This window comes from Quercus suber, unplaced genomic scaffold (assembly GCF_002906115.3).
Source record: "Quercus suber isolate HL8 unplaced genomic scaffold, Cork oak 2.0 scaffold_201, whole genome shotgun sequence".
Lineage (NCBI taxonomy): Eukaryota > Viridiplantae > Streptophyta > Magnoliopsida > Fagales > Fagaceae > Quercus > Quercus suber.
In genome coordinates, this window is record NW_027069659.1 from 807,105 (window position 1) to 819,187 (window position 12,083).

General features: G+C 32.0%; 1 pseudogene; it reads left to right on the forward strand.

Annotated features, from left to right (window-relative positions):
• The first annotated feature begins 9,188 nt into the window (after positions 1 to 9,188).
• LOC111987514 (phenylacetaldehyde synthase-like) lies at positions 9,189 to 11,166 on the forward strand (annotated as a pseudogene).
• The last annotated feature ends 917 nt before the right edge of the window (positions 11,167 to 12,083 follow it).

Genomic DNA, 12,083 nt, shown 5'->3' on the forward strand with positions numbered 1-12,083 from the left:
GTACAGATATTAAGAATACTTGATCACTATAAAGTTGTAATTTACAACTATTTTGTGTTGGCTTTAATTCCATGTGAAATTTGATTGTAATTATGTTCAATCTTATGTACTATTATATGTAAGATTTCATTGTAAGGGTTGTGTGTGAGAGAGAATGTAAAGACTTAAGGCAAATTGAAGATCAAAGGAGTTTTTGTGAGTAGCTCGCGAGAAGCCTTACCACGAAGTGAAGCATGTGCTCAGCACATGATTGAAATGGGAAGAGTCATGACAGATGGTGACAACTGGTTTTCGTGAGTGTCTCGCGGGTAAGGCCTTCCCGCGAGATACCGGCAAAACATTCTGTTTTACTATTTTGTCATATTTGATACACCTTATCTCTACCCGCACTATATATACCCACATTACCCACATATTAAAAGGAATTCTTTTCAGAGAAAAACCTTTGCTATTACCCTTGAGAGTGAGAAATTGTCGTACCTACAATTCTCTACATAATCCATTGTGGTTTTTCTCAACTCCTACCTCTCCATATCCAAATCCTTGAGAGGTTGATAGGCCAAACACTTACCACACCCATCCTGAGTGTAAAGTGAGGTTTTTGTGCTGTTGGAAAGTATTAGAAAAAGCCATTTGTTTGGTGGATACAATCAGGCTGAATTGCGTGATCTAGAGAGATAGAAAAAACAAGGATTCGTCAAGTCAGTTGGTAGCAGGAGCTTGGAGGGCTCAAGTACATGGGGTAGACTAGGCTTGGACGCTCTTTTGTTATTCTTGTACTCCAACTTATTCTCTAGTGGATTGATTTACCGCTTGGAGGGCGGCGGAGAGGTTTTTCGCCGAGTTCTTCAGTTTCTTCTTCTATAACACATCAGTGTGTTATCTTCTGTTTGCATTCTTCTTCCTTACTCTTTTAGCTTTCATTTTACTACTTTGATTTGATGAATATGGCTTAGAGTAGTTATATTGTGTGTACGCTCGCATTTACTCTATTTCGCATTTAGTTTAAGTTAGAGTAAAATTAATTGAGCCATAGTTTTAATTTGGGAGTCTAAACAGCTCTTATGTTTTCACACAAATTCAAGCTTTCAATCACCAAAAATGAGCCAAAAGAAACCCGTCAACCAAAATGGAAGAAAAGTTGTGGAAACAAGGTCAATAAATCAAGTGAAAAATAGTCAGTATAAATGGCAACTCTACTATTAATGGCCAGTATTGATATGAGAGTGACATATTTTTTTTTTCTTTTTATTTATTTATTTTTTTTTTATAAACATTGACATAAAAAAAAAAAATTAAAATTCAGAATTTCTAACCACTTCTACAATTTACCTCATAACTTTTCCAAGGAGGCAAGAGGATCAATTTTCAAATCATCTGCTTGTACTACTGCATAATCCGACAAAACCCACTATGACACAATATGCCTCATTATTACAATTAATGCATCAAAAACATGGTAACCCATGTGAGAAGACAGACAATCATCCAAGCACATCTCTTGGCTCAACATGCTAAGAATATTGTTAGTTATATAACTTGGATAATAGAAAATTCTACTACCATTGAGTTAGTTTTGATTTAAGATGTAATATTTTTATTTTTTTCTTAATAAAGTTACGCTCTGTTTATCAAAAAAAAATTAATAATAATAAGAAAAACATTTAGACACAATTACAAACAACTGAACATACAATATAAATTTTTAACACGTTTAATGTTGAAAAGAAATTATGTTAAAATCCATTTTCCTTACAACTCCTAATAGTTCTTAACACCAAGGGTAGAGACATGGAGGCACCTGTCATGAAATTATCTTTTAAGATTCATTACATTTTTTCTTCTTCATGAATTTTTTAATAAAAATTTAAATTTAATTTATTAACATATATATTTATTCATTTAGTAGTTTTTTGTTTCTATAAATTATTAATTGTTGAATTTAGTTAGTTAGTTCGTGTATAAGTATATGTTATGCTTATGTTTATGTGTAGGTGCGTCTATGTATGTGTGTGCACGCACACCTATATAAATACGCATACCTTTGGTACTATTGTTTCTTTTAAAATAGAAGCAAAATGACCATCCATATGATCATCATCTTGAGAATGTTAGGTCAACTTTTGTTTATATCTTGTTTCACCCAAAAAAAAAAAAAAAAATTTGTTTATATCAACATTAAGGTTATTGTTTATGTAAAGCAAAGTTACATGAATTATTTCTACACCCAATTAGTAAAATAAAAAAAAATTTCAATACAATAACTATAATTTTTTTTTAAATGATGACAAAAAAGGTTGAAGGAGATAATCCAAAATTAAGGTAAAAATAATATAACTTACCTCGCATCCAAATTTGAGGTAAACACAAGTTGTCATGGTTACCTTTCATTACTGTATTGAATGATTCCAATATTCAGGCTATAATTAATTTAAATTCTAAATATAGAACAACCTAGGAAAATACTACATTTAGAAGGTTTGTAAACGAAAACACTTTCAAGATTTATTAACTACAATTGCTTTTAAAATAATAAAAATAATAAAAATAAAAATAAAATTGAAGATAAAACTACCTATGTTAACATCACATTGAGAAGATTAGTAAACATAAGTATTTTCAAGATGTGGCAACTACAATGCCAACAACAATATTGTGTAAACTATTTGTTTTATCTTACCTTCATTTCATACTTATTTAGTGCTTTTCCAATTCAATTTCTATATATATATATATATATATATTCATTCACAATTATAGGATTTTCCTCAGCTAAAACATTAAAATTTCAGACCAATATATCACTAACATTCATACTTATAAGTTGGTGCGTAAAAAATTGATATAAATAAGTAGTATTTTAAATCAAAGATAAAAGTATAACATCAAATAACTTTATAATTTCTTTTCAATACCTTTAAATTTGTTTTTCTTCATGAATTTTTGTATAAACATTTAAATTAATGTTATTAAAGTATATTGTTACTGAATTAGGTTTTTTTTTTTTTTTTTTAATAATTTCTATGAGTTATTAGTTTTTCAATTTAGTGTGTTAGTTTGTGCATATGTTTATGTTTATGTTTATGTTTATGTTTGGGTATGTGTGTGTGTGTGGACTTTTGATTTAGCTCTGACTTTTACTTTAAACTAATGTGTAACCATGCACATATGCACGGGTACCATTAAAAACAATCACAATTACACAGTTCAAATTATACATTTTTTAAAGAAGAGATTCAAATTATATATGATATTAGCTTACATCTTTTTTAAACCATCAATTTCTAAAATATGTAATGGTTTCTCATTTTATATATATATATATATAATGATTTAAAATTTAATTGAATTTAGACATTTGGTTCTTTCACCCAATAATTCACTTACCACAATAATTAGACTCCAATTGAAATCTAATTTAGAATCTAATTGAATTTAGACTCTTCGATTTTTACTCTCAACAATTCATTTAAAACAAAAATTAAAAATTAGATGAGACATGTGGCGCAAAATTAGACTCTAATTTGAAATTATAATTGAACTTTCTTTAAACTTTGTCTATTAATATACATATAGACTACTTGTCAACTTATGCAACGTGCTAGTAATACTAAAGCTTTTTCTCCTTTAGTAAAATAAAATAAAATAAAAACATTGTTATAATCCTGAGTTTCTAGACACATAGCTGGTTTTTGTTTAACCCTTGCCATCTATGATTCTTGAAACTATGGATCAACAAAGAGTGGGGACCCTCTTTTTGGTTTTTGTTTAGCCAAAAAGAAATAGAATGTCTGATAATTTGACAGTCAAATTGCACAAACGAGAGAGTTTATCAAGGACATGCTCAACAATGACAGCAACCAAGGTATGATCTACAAAAAAAATTATAATAATGAATTTATCATGTTGATATTACTTATGGATGAAATGACATTATTTATTTTATAATAAAAATAGAAGAAGAAGACCACCAAATAAGAATCACATGTTTCTAGTCAATTTATATCATTCTCTAGCGTAGCATTCTTCAAGTCTTTTTGCAGTTTATCAAAAAACAAAAAGGTATTAAGTTTTTCAAACTATAAAATAGAAAATTTAAAAAATTCCCAAGATTTGTCCCATTCTCAACAATAAAAAGGTTACATTGTTAATGGAATTTCTTCCTGCCAAATTTACGTCCCCAATTTGCTCAATCAACAAGCATATTTGGTAATTTCTTCTATAAGATAAGTGCAATCGAGAAGATGAGAATTCACTTTTTCCATAGAATCAAGAACATATTCTTAAGGTTGGACAATTCAATCAAAGTATGTATATATTTACTACTAAGAGTAAGAATAAGTATAGTATTTTACAAAATTATGCTACAAGACATAAATATAGTTCGGTACTTATTTATATATCTTTAGTATAAAATAATATTTTAATTCTTCTCAAATAAAATAAAAAAATAAAATTTTAAAGAGAAGCTAATCTACCCATGAATTGTTTAAACTATTAACCATATTATTTTCTATTATATTCAAAAATGCCATCCATAATGGATAATACACAAGTGAGGAAGAAGTGAACATTGAAATACAAAATTTTTAGTACTCCTGTCACAAATATAAGGCTGTTGTAAGTCAATGTCACTGTAAACACAATTTCTCAATTGCGGAAAATGGAACAATTGAAAAAAATATGTTTTGCAAATATAAATTTGTATTGATGAATAATGAGTAAAATCTCTATTTCAATTCTTTTACAAAAGAATACCCTTTGATTCTATCTTCTTCGAACTTCACTCGAAAGAAATCTTCTTGACTTTGGTTGAAAGATGGATTAAACATTCTTCACAACAAATCTCTAGCTTTAAGCTTGTTAGAGATTTATTTTTTTTCAAGAATGTGAAGACAAATCTCTAACTTTGAGCTTGTTAGAAATTTATTGTTCTTCAAGTATTCGAATGTGAAGGCTTTTAGGTTAAAGTTTTATGGGGCTTTAGAGGCTTGATCTGTTGAGCTTCAAGAATTTGGAGTTTGTTGACGTTTATGAAGGCTTTTCAGCTTGATTCCAATAGAACTTCAAAGAACTTCGTTGAGCTTCAAGGATTTGAGTCAAGGATTTGGGGTTTGTTGAAGTTCATGGAGGCTTTTCAACTTGATTCCAATACAACTTCAAAGAACTTTGAACTTCTTTGCATGTTCTTCGTGTGTTCTTGAGGCAGAATTTCTCCAGAACTTCAACGTCTTAGAAAAATGGTGTAGAATGAGAGGATGTATGCTCTCTTTTTATAGTGGTTTCAAAGGATAAGTCTCACTTGGGATTCACCTCTTTATAGATAATTATCTCTATTTTTTATTTATTTAATAGAGATAATGATTAATTATTATCATTCCAATTTAATTGAGATATTTATCTCTATTTAATTAGGATAATTATCATCTTAAATGACACATGTCAACACTTGATTTATGTAATTTAATGACATATTAATCTAGAATTTGTCACTAAATTTTGATATGGCATTTTATGATTGACTTAAATTTTGCCTCCTACAATCACAACATTAATTCATATATAAAAACTTTTGTTCAACCAGGAAAGAACAAAAAGCACCCACACAATTCATGAATTCCACATGAAAGACCTACAAAAGCCTCATATGATCTCCTAAGAAACTTTTGGGAAAATAAAAATTAGGCTTTCCTTGAAAATCTTTTAAAAAAATTGTTACATTCTCCTCAACGCATATTACTAATCATTAAAATAAAACCAAAACAACGACTAAAGAAATGCATAGCCAAAAGTTAACCATTAGCCTCATAAGACTATCCAAAAATATAACTCAATTCAAATTCCATTGTAAAGCCGGAGATTTAATAGCTATAATGCATAAAATTAAAATATGCACAGTTTATATAACATTCATAACAATGTCATAACTGGTAACTCCCTTGGGCTGGGCTTAAGAGGTAGTGAAAGCAGCTTGATCGATGAGATGGCAGAGACTTTTGGTCCTCTAGAACATAGAGAAGGGCTGGGGAGAGGCTTCAGGAGCGAGTGGCAGGAAAGGTAATTTGAAGTGGCTATTGGTGGAAGCAGCGTGAAAAGCAAGCCTGACTGCATGAGGCTTCTGAGGCAGATAACGTAGTGAGGATGTCTTATGGTCAAGCATTTTGACAAACACCTTATAGGGCATTTCTCAAGAGGTCAATTCTCTTTGCCCATGTAGATCAATTTGAACCTCCATTTACACAGGTTTCAACATTACCCACATCAGTATCTTCCATCATTTCTTGGATCCAATATAAAGAAAAAATATATATGTATTTAAAACAATTCAAAATAAATGATGAACTTTCTTTTAAATTTCTCAACACTTATGGCAATTGGATTTAATTTGAAATATTATTTTAAACCTTATTAAACATTGGAAAATGTCTTTCTGTGAGCCATATAGCAACATCATGTTGTACACAATCTTAGGTTTGCAATATAAAGGGGGTAAAATTTTCCCCACATGACAAGAGAGGAGGGCCAGCACTTGGCACAGCCACCATAAATAATTCATACAAAAAAATCCTCCATTTATTGGATAGAAAATTCTATTAAATATTATATGATTTACCCTAAGTAAAATTTCATGACTGAAATTTTAAGAACTTAAAGCACTATACTCCAATTAAAACTTACTACCAAAAATTTTAAGAAATCTAAATTTTTACTATTTATTTAAATTATTTTAATCGTCCATTATAATTCTGATTTTTATAGAAAACGCAGTTTTACATTATGTCATTTATGTGTTTTGATCACTTAAGTTAGTCTTTTCTTTTCTTTTCAATTTTCATTGGAATATTGCTGTCAATTTAATATTTTGCTGTCAATTTAAAATTACATGCAGACATCATTTCAAATTCAATAGCCTTTGTGGTAGATTGGAGGATTTTTCCTCCAAACTGGATTGAAAGTAGACTCTTTTTTTAAAGTGGAAATATCATCCAAATCACTATAGATCAATCCATTCGTGGACAAGAATCACGTTGGCCATGAGATTCCCAAATATCTTGACCTGGATAGATATTTTGCTAGCGTACGACCAAAACCTGTCGGACATTAAAAACATGTAATTTCCACCGATTTTTCCTCAAAAAAAAAAAAAAAAAAATGTAGGCCACCGACACTTACTTCTTTTGTTCATTTGGCCGTTAAAACTCTTTTTTGGGAGGTCCGTGGAATTTCTTTTTTTTTTTTTTTTGGGGTAGATTGGAAAATTGAAAGCTTCTACGGTTCTATCCATGGTTTTAAAAATCAGTACGGTAAAAGAATTGAAAAAGAGACTGGTTATCGATTTCCTAGTCCGATTGGTAGTCGAATTGGTGATGTCATAAATAATTATAAAATTAATAATTATAAAAATAAATAAATAAATAATTTATAATTGGTTATTTTAACTAAAAAAATTAAATAATAACCCACAAGCCCACTATAAAATATTTTAATTATTTTTTAACCTTTCTAATAATAAAAAGTAAGTGCATCAATGGGTAACGATATCATTACTCGCTTGATCTTTTTTTCCCTCCAAACATTCTACTAAGTGTACTAATGGGTAACAATATCATTGCCCACTTGATTTTTTTTTTCCTCCACACATTCTATATGTTAATATCCCAACTACTGCACATTTTGAAATCCATACATCCACACAATTGGTTCAACAATATATTTCGTTTGGCCAGCGAAATGATATATTTTGGTACCAGTGTACCGTTTCGGGTTTACCGCTATTTTATATATTTAATATATATATATATATATATGGGAAATGCTAACGAGTGCCCTAAGAGCACTCGTTAATAATCCATTTAAATAAAGTTTATATAAGAAATGAAAAAAAAAAAAAAGTAATTAATATTTTGACAGCTTTTTTCATTTCCCATAAAAGTGGCATCAAAACTTTCCTAAAATGGATTATTAACCAGTACCCTAAGGGCACTTGTTAGCATTTCCTTATATATATATATATATGTGTGTGTGTGTGTGTGTGTGTATGTGTGTGTGCGCGCTATGTCCACAATATTTTCACAATATTTTTACAAAAAATCATATGTGGCTATTTTTATTAGTTCTAATTTAAACCTACCACTAAAATAACTTTTTTTTCCCATAATAAAAAACTCATAACAACCTAAAAAATAAATTTTTTTGTGAAAATGTTGTAAAAATATTATGAATTTTTTTTTTTTTTTTTTTGGTTTTGGTACACGTATCTCAATTTTCAACCACCCTCTGCCAACAAATTGTTTTTAATAACTCACTTTTTTTTTAACCTCCACTCATTCTCTTTTACTTTTACAATTTAACTTTCTTTATTTTTATCTTGATTTTATCTCCTCCACATGTTTACCTCCACTGTGTCTTATCTCATTTCAAATTTCAAATTTCAAAAAGCTAATCTTATCTCCTTACCTTTGGTCAGTCATCACCTGGGCACCTAAAGCAAAACTCTTTGAGAAACAGTAAAGACATAAAAAGGCGAAGAAGAAGAAGAAGATTAGAGGAACACAGACATTGCAAAGACCGAGATACAAGAGAGATGCATTAGATCATGAAATTTGTTGAGAAATTATCTTAGGTGAGCGAAAAATTACAAAGAAATCTGTGTACTATTTGTCCAATTTAAACGCACTAGTTTCCAGTTATACTGGATGAACCGGCGGTTTGTACTGTTTGTTCGGTTTTTCTTTCATTTCCAGTTTTAAGTAATAACCAGACCAAATTAAAATCTGGTTCCCGATAAAACCGATTGAACCAGCCGGTTCGGTCTGGTCCGGTCTAGTTTTTAAAACCATGATTCTACCTTCTCATCCTACCTAAACTATCAACGCATCTATTTAATTTGTGTGGATGCAAAAATCTAACATAGGGTTATCTATCCAATCTTTTAATTTGAAAAAAAAATAAAATCAAACATGGTAGTATCTTATTGGATAATGCAAATTTGAGTTTTTAATAGGGCATCCTTACACTGTACCATTTCATTTTTCAGGTCATGAGGCTTCATCATTTTTCAGCGCTTATGAATAGTGCACTGTTCATGCATGTGATTACACTATGCGAGAGACAAAGTACTATTCACACATTGTTCTCGTATTGTTCATGGGACTCATAACCACTTTATCAAGAAAAAACTATTAAAAATGGGTCACATGTCATTATTTACATATTTAAAAATTATTTTGCTACAGCGTTTTCAGGTCACGGGGCTTCATCATTTTTCAGCGCTTATGAACAGTAACCGACACTGTTGATACATGTGATTACATTGTGTGAGAGACAAAGTTATTGTTCACACACTGTTCATGCACCGTTCACGTACTATTCATGGGACCCACAACCACTTTATCCAGAAAAAAATATATTAAAAATGAGTCACACGGCACTATTCACACATTTAAAAATTATTTTGTTACAGTGTTTTCAGTTTTCAGTTTCAACAAAAATAAGTTATATCCAAACCGAAACATAGTCTCAACTTTCTCATTTCTTGTTTTTTCCTTTCACTGCAATAAATAACCCTTCCACCAGAAAATCAAAGAAGCCCGAACCATATCTTTTTCTGTACCACATATATTTCTTTATTTGTGGGTAGCCTCAATTCTGACAATGTAACCAGCCACACTTCCTCGAATATTAGCCCTTTGGACCCTGAGGAGTTCAGGCGACAAGGCCATATGATCATAGATTTCCTAGCTGATTATTATCGCGATGTAGAGAAATACCCGGTTCTAAGCCAAGTCGAACCGGGATATCTCCAAAAATGCTTGCCAAAGTCCACCCCACATAATCCAGAACCCATTGAAACCATTCTCCAAGACTTGCAGGAGCACATTGTTCCTGGTTTTACACATTGGCAAAGCCCAAACTTCTTTGCTTACTTCCAATGCACTAGTAGCATTGCAGGGTTTCTGGGCGAGATGCCTAGCACCGGCTTCAATGTGGTCGGATTCAGTTGGATTGCATCACCAGCAGCTACTGAACTAGAGACAATAGTCGTGGATTGGCTTGGAGAGATGCTTGAGCTGCCAAAGTCTTTCCTTTTCTCTGGCAATGGCGGGGGTGTGCTACAAGGGACTACTTGCGAAGCAGTTTTGTGCACAATTGTCGCTGCAAGGGATCAAATGCTAAGCCAAATTGGGAAAGAGAACCTCATAAAGTGGTGGTTTATGCTTCTGACCAGACACATAGTGCAATCCAAAAAGCAGCACAAATAGCAGGGATCCATCCAATGAAATTCAGAACCATCAAGACTTCTAAGTCAACATCATATATACTATCACCTGACTCACTACGAGCCCAAATTTACGAAGATGTGGAAGCAGGCCTAGTTCCATTGTTTTTATGTGCCACCGTGGGAACAACTGCAACAGCTGCCATTGATCCACTAGAATCGCTATGTGCTGTGGCAAAAGATTATGGAATGTGGGTTCATGTTGATGCTGCTTATGCCGGAAGCGCCTGTATTTGTCCAGAGTTTCGGCACTTCATCGATGGTGTTGAGGGTGCAAACTCATTTAGTCTCAATGCACACAAATGGTTCTTAACCTCTTTGGATTGTTGATGCCTTTGGGTAAAAGATCCGAGCGCCTTGATAAAGTCACTCTCAACCAACCCTGAGTTCTTGAGGAATAAAGCCTCGGATTCAAAGCAAGTGGTGGACAATAAAGACTGGCAGATAACCCTAAGCCGAAGATTTCGTTCCTTGAAATTATGGTTTGTGCTTAGAAGCTATGGTGTAGCTAACCTTAGGAGCTTCCTGAGAAACCATGTGAAAATGGCCAACCTTTTTGAAGGGCTTGTAGCTATGGATAAATGGTTTGAAATCGTGGTACCTATAAATTTTGCCATGGTTTGTTTCAGGATTTGCCATCGGCGCTAAGTGAGACAGTATACAAAAATGGTAAGCTTGACATAGTAAGCAAGGAACTTGCTAATGAGGCAAACCGCAAATTGTTGGAGTCCATTAACATGTCGGGCTGTGTCTTCATGACTCATGCGGTGGTCGAGGGAGTATTCGTGATACGATTTGCCGTTGGTGCAACTCTAGTTGAGGAACGACACGTTATCACGGCTTGGAAAGTGGTGCAGGAGCATGCAAATGTCATACTAAGCACTTAATTAGTTCTTGTGTAAGCCTAGCTAGGCTGAATCTTCTTTGCATGCAGCCAGTTAAATATTTTTTTTCGTACAATAAATGGGGTAAGGATTTGAAATTTAGTTCTTCCCATGAGAAGAATCAATCCCCTCCACAGTAAAAAAAAAAATATATATATATATATATATATTTTTTTTGAGTATTGTTCATGGTTCTCATGTTACTTTTTGTATTAACTTTATTTCAATAATCAAATCTTCAATTTTTTGAAATATGCTAACTTTTAGCTTTTTGTCCCATATTATATAAATAATCTATTGAAAATAAACAATTCACAAACGAACTTCCATTTGAGAACAACTTATCTACAACCTTTTGATGAAATCGTTTGTTAAAAATATTGTAGATAAAAGTTAACTTTTAGTCTAATTTTCAGTTTTTTAGAAATATACTAACTTTTAGCTTTTTATCTCATATTGATAAGAGAGAAAATAGTGTTTACTCAAGTTAGGACATAAGCTGACGGTATAGGTGAAGTCGACGATCTCAAGCTGACGGTTGTGGTTACAGCCGTTGGCTTCCATTAGTAAATTGGCAGTGATTGGATTAACGTGCAAAATACACATGAAGGCTGACACCACCAATAAGCTGACGACGATAATGTGGAAGGGAATGGGATAAAGCTAACGGCTCTGATGTGAACTTGCCTTGGCCTCCATGCATGAATATATAAGGAATTGCCTTGCATCCCACGATTGGTGTTAGTCTCCTACAAAGAAAAAATTCTGTAATATACGCTCAAAGAGATTCCTATAAGGAAAAGACTTCTAGTCCAAGGAAGAGAGGTCAATCCTCTACTACTATAAAAGCCCCAATACCCTAACAAACCGAGGTACGCATAATTAACCCCTCTCTAGCACTCCAGAGTTGTAAGAATTTC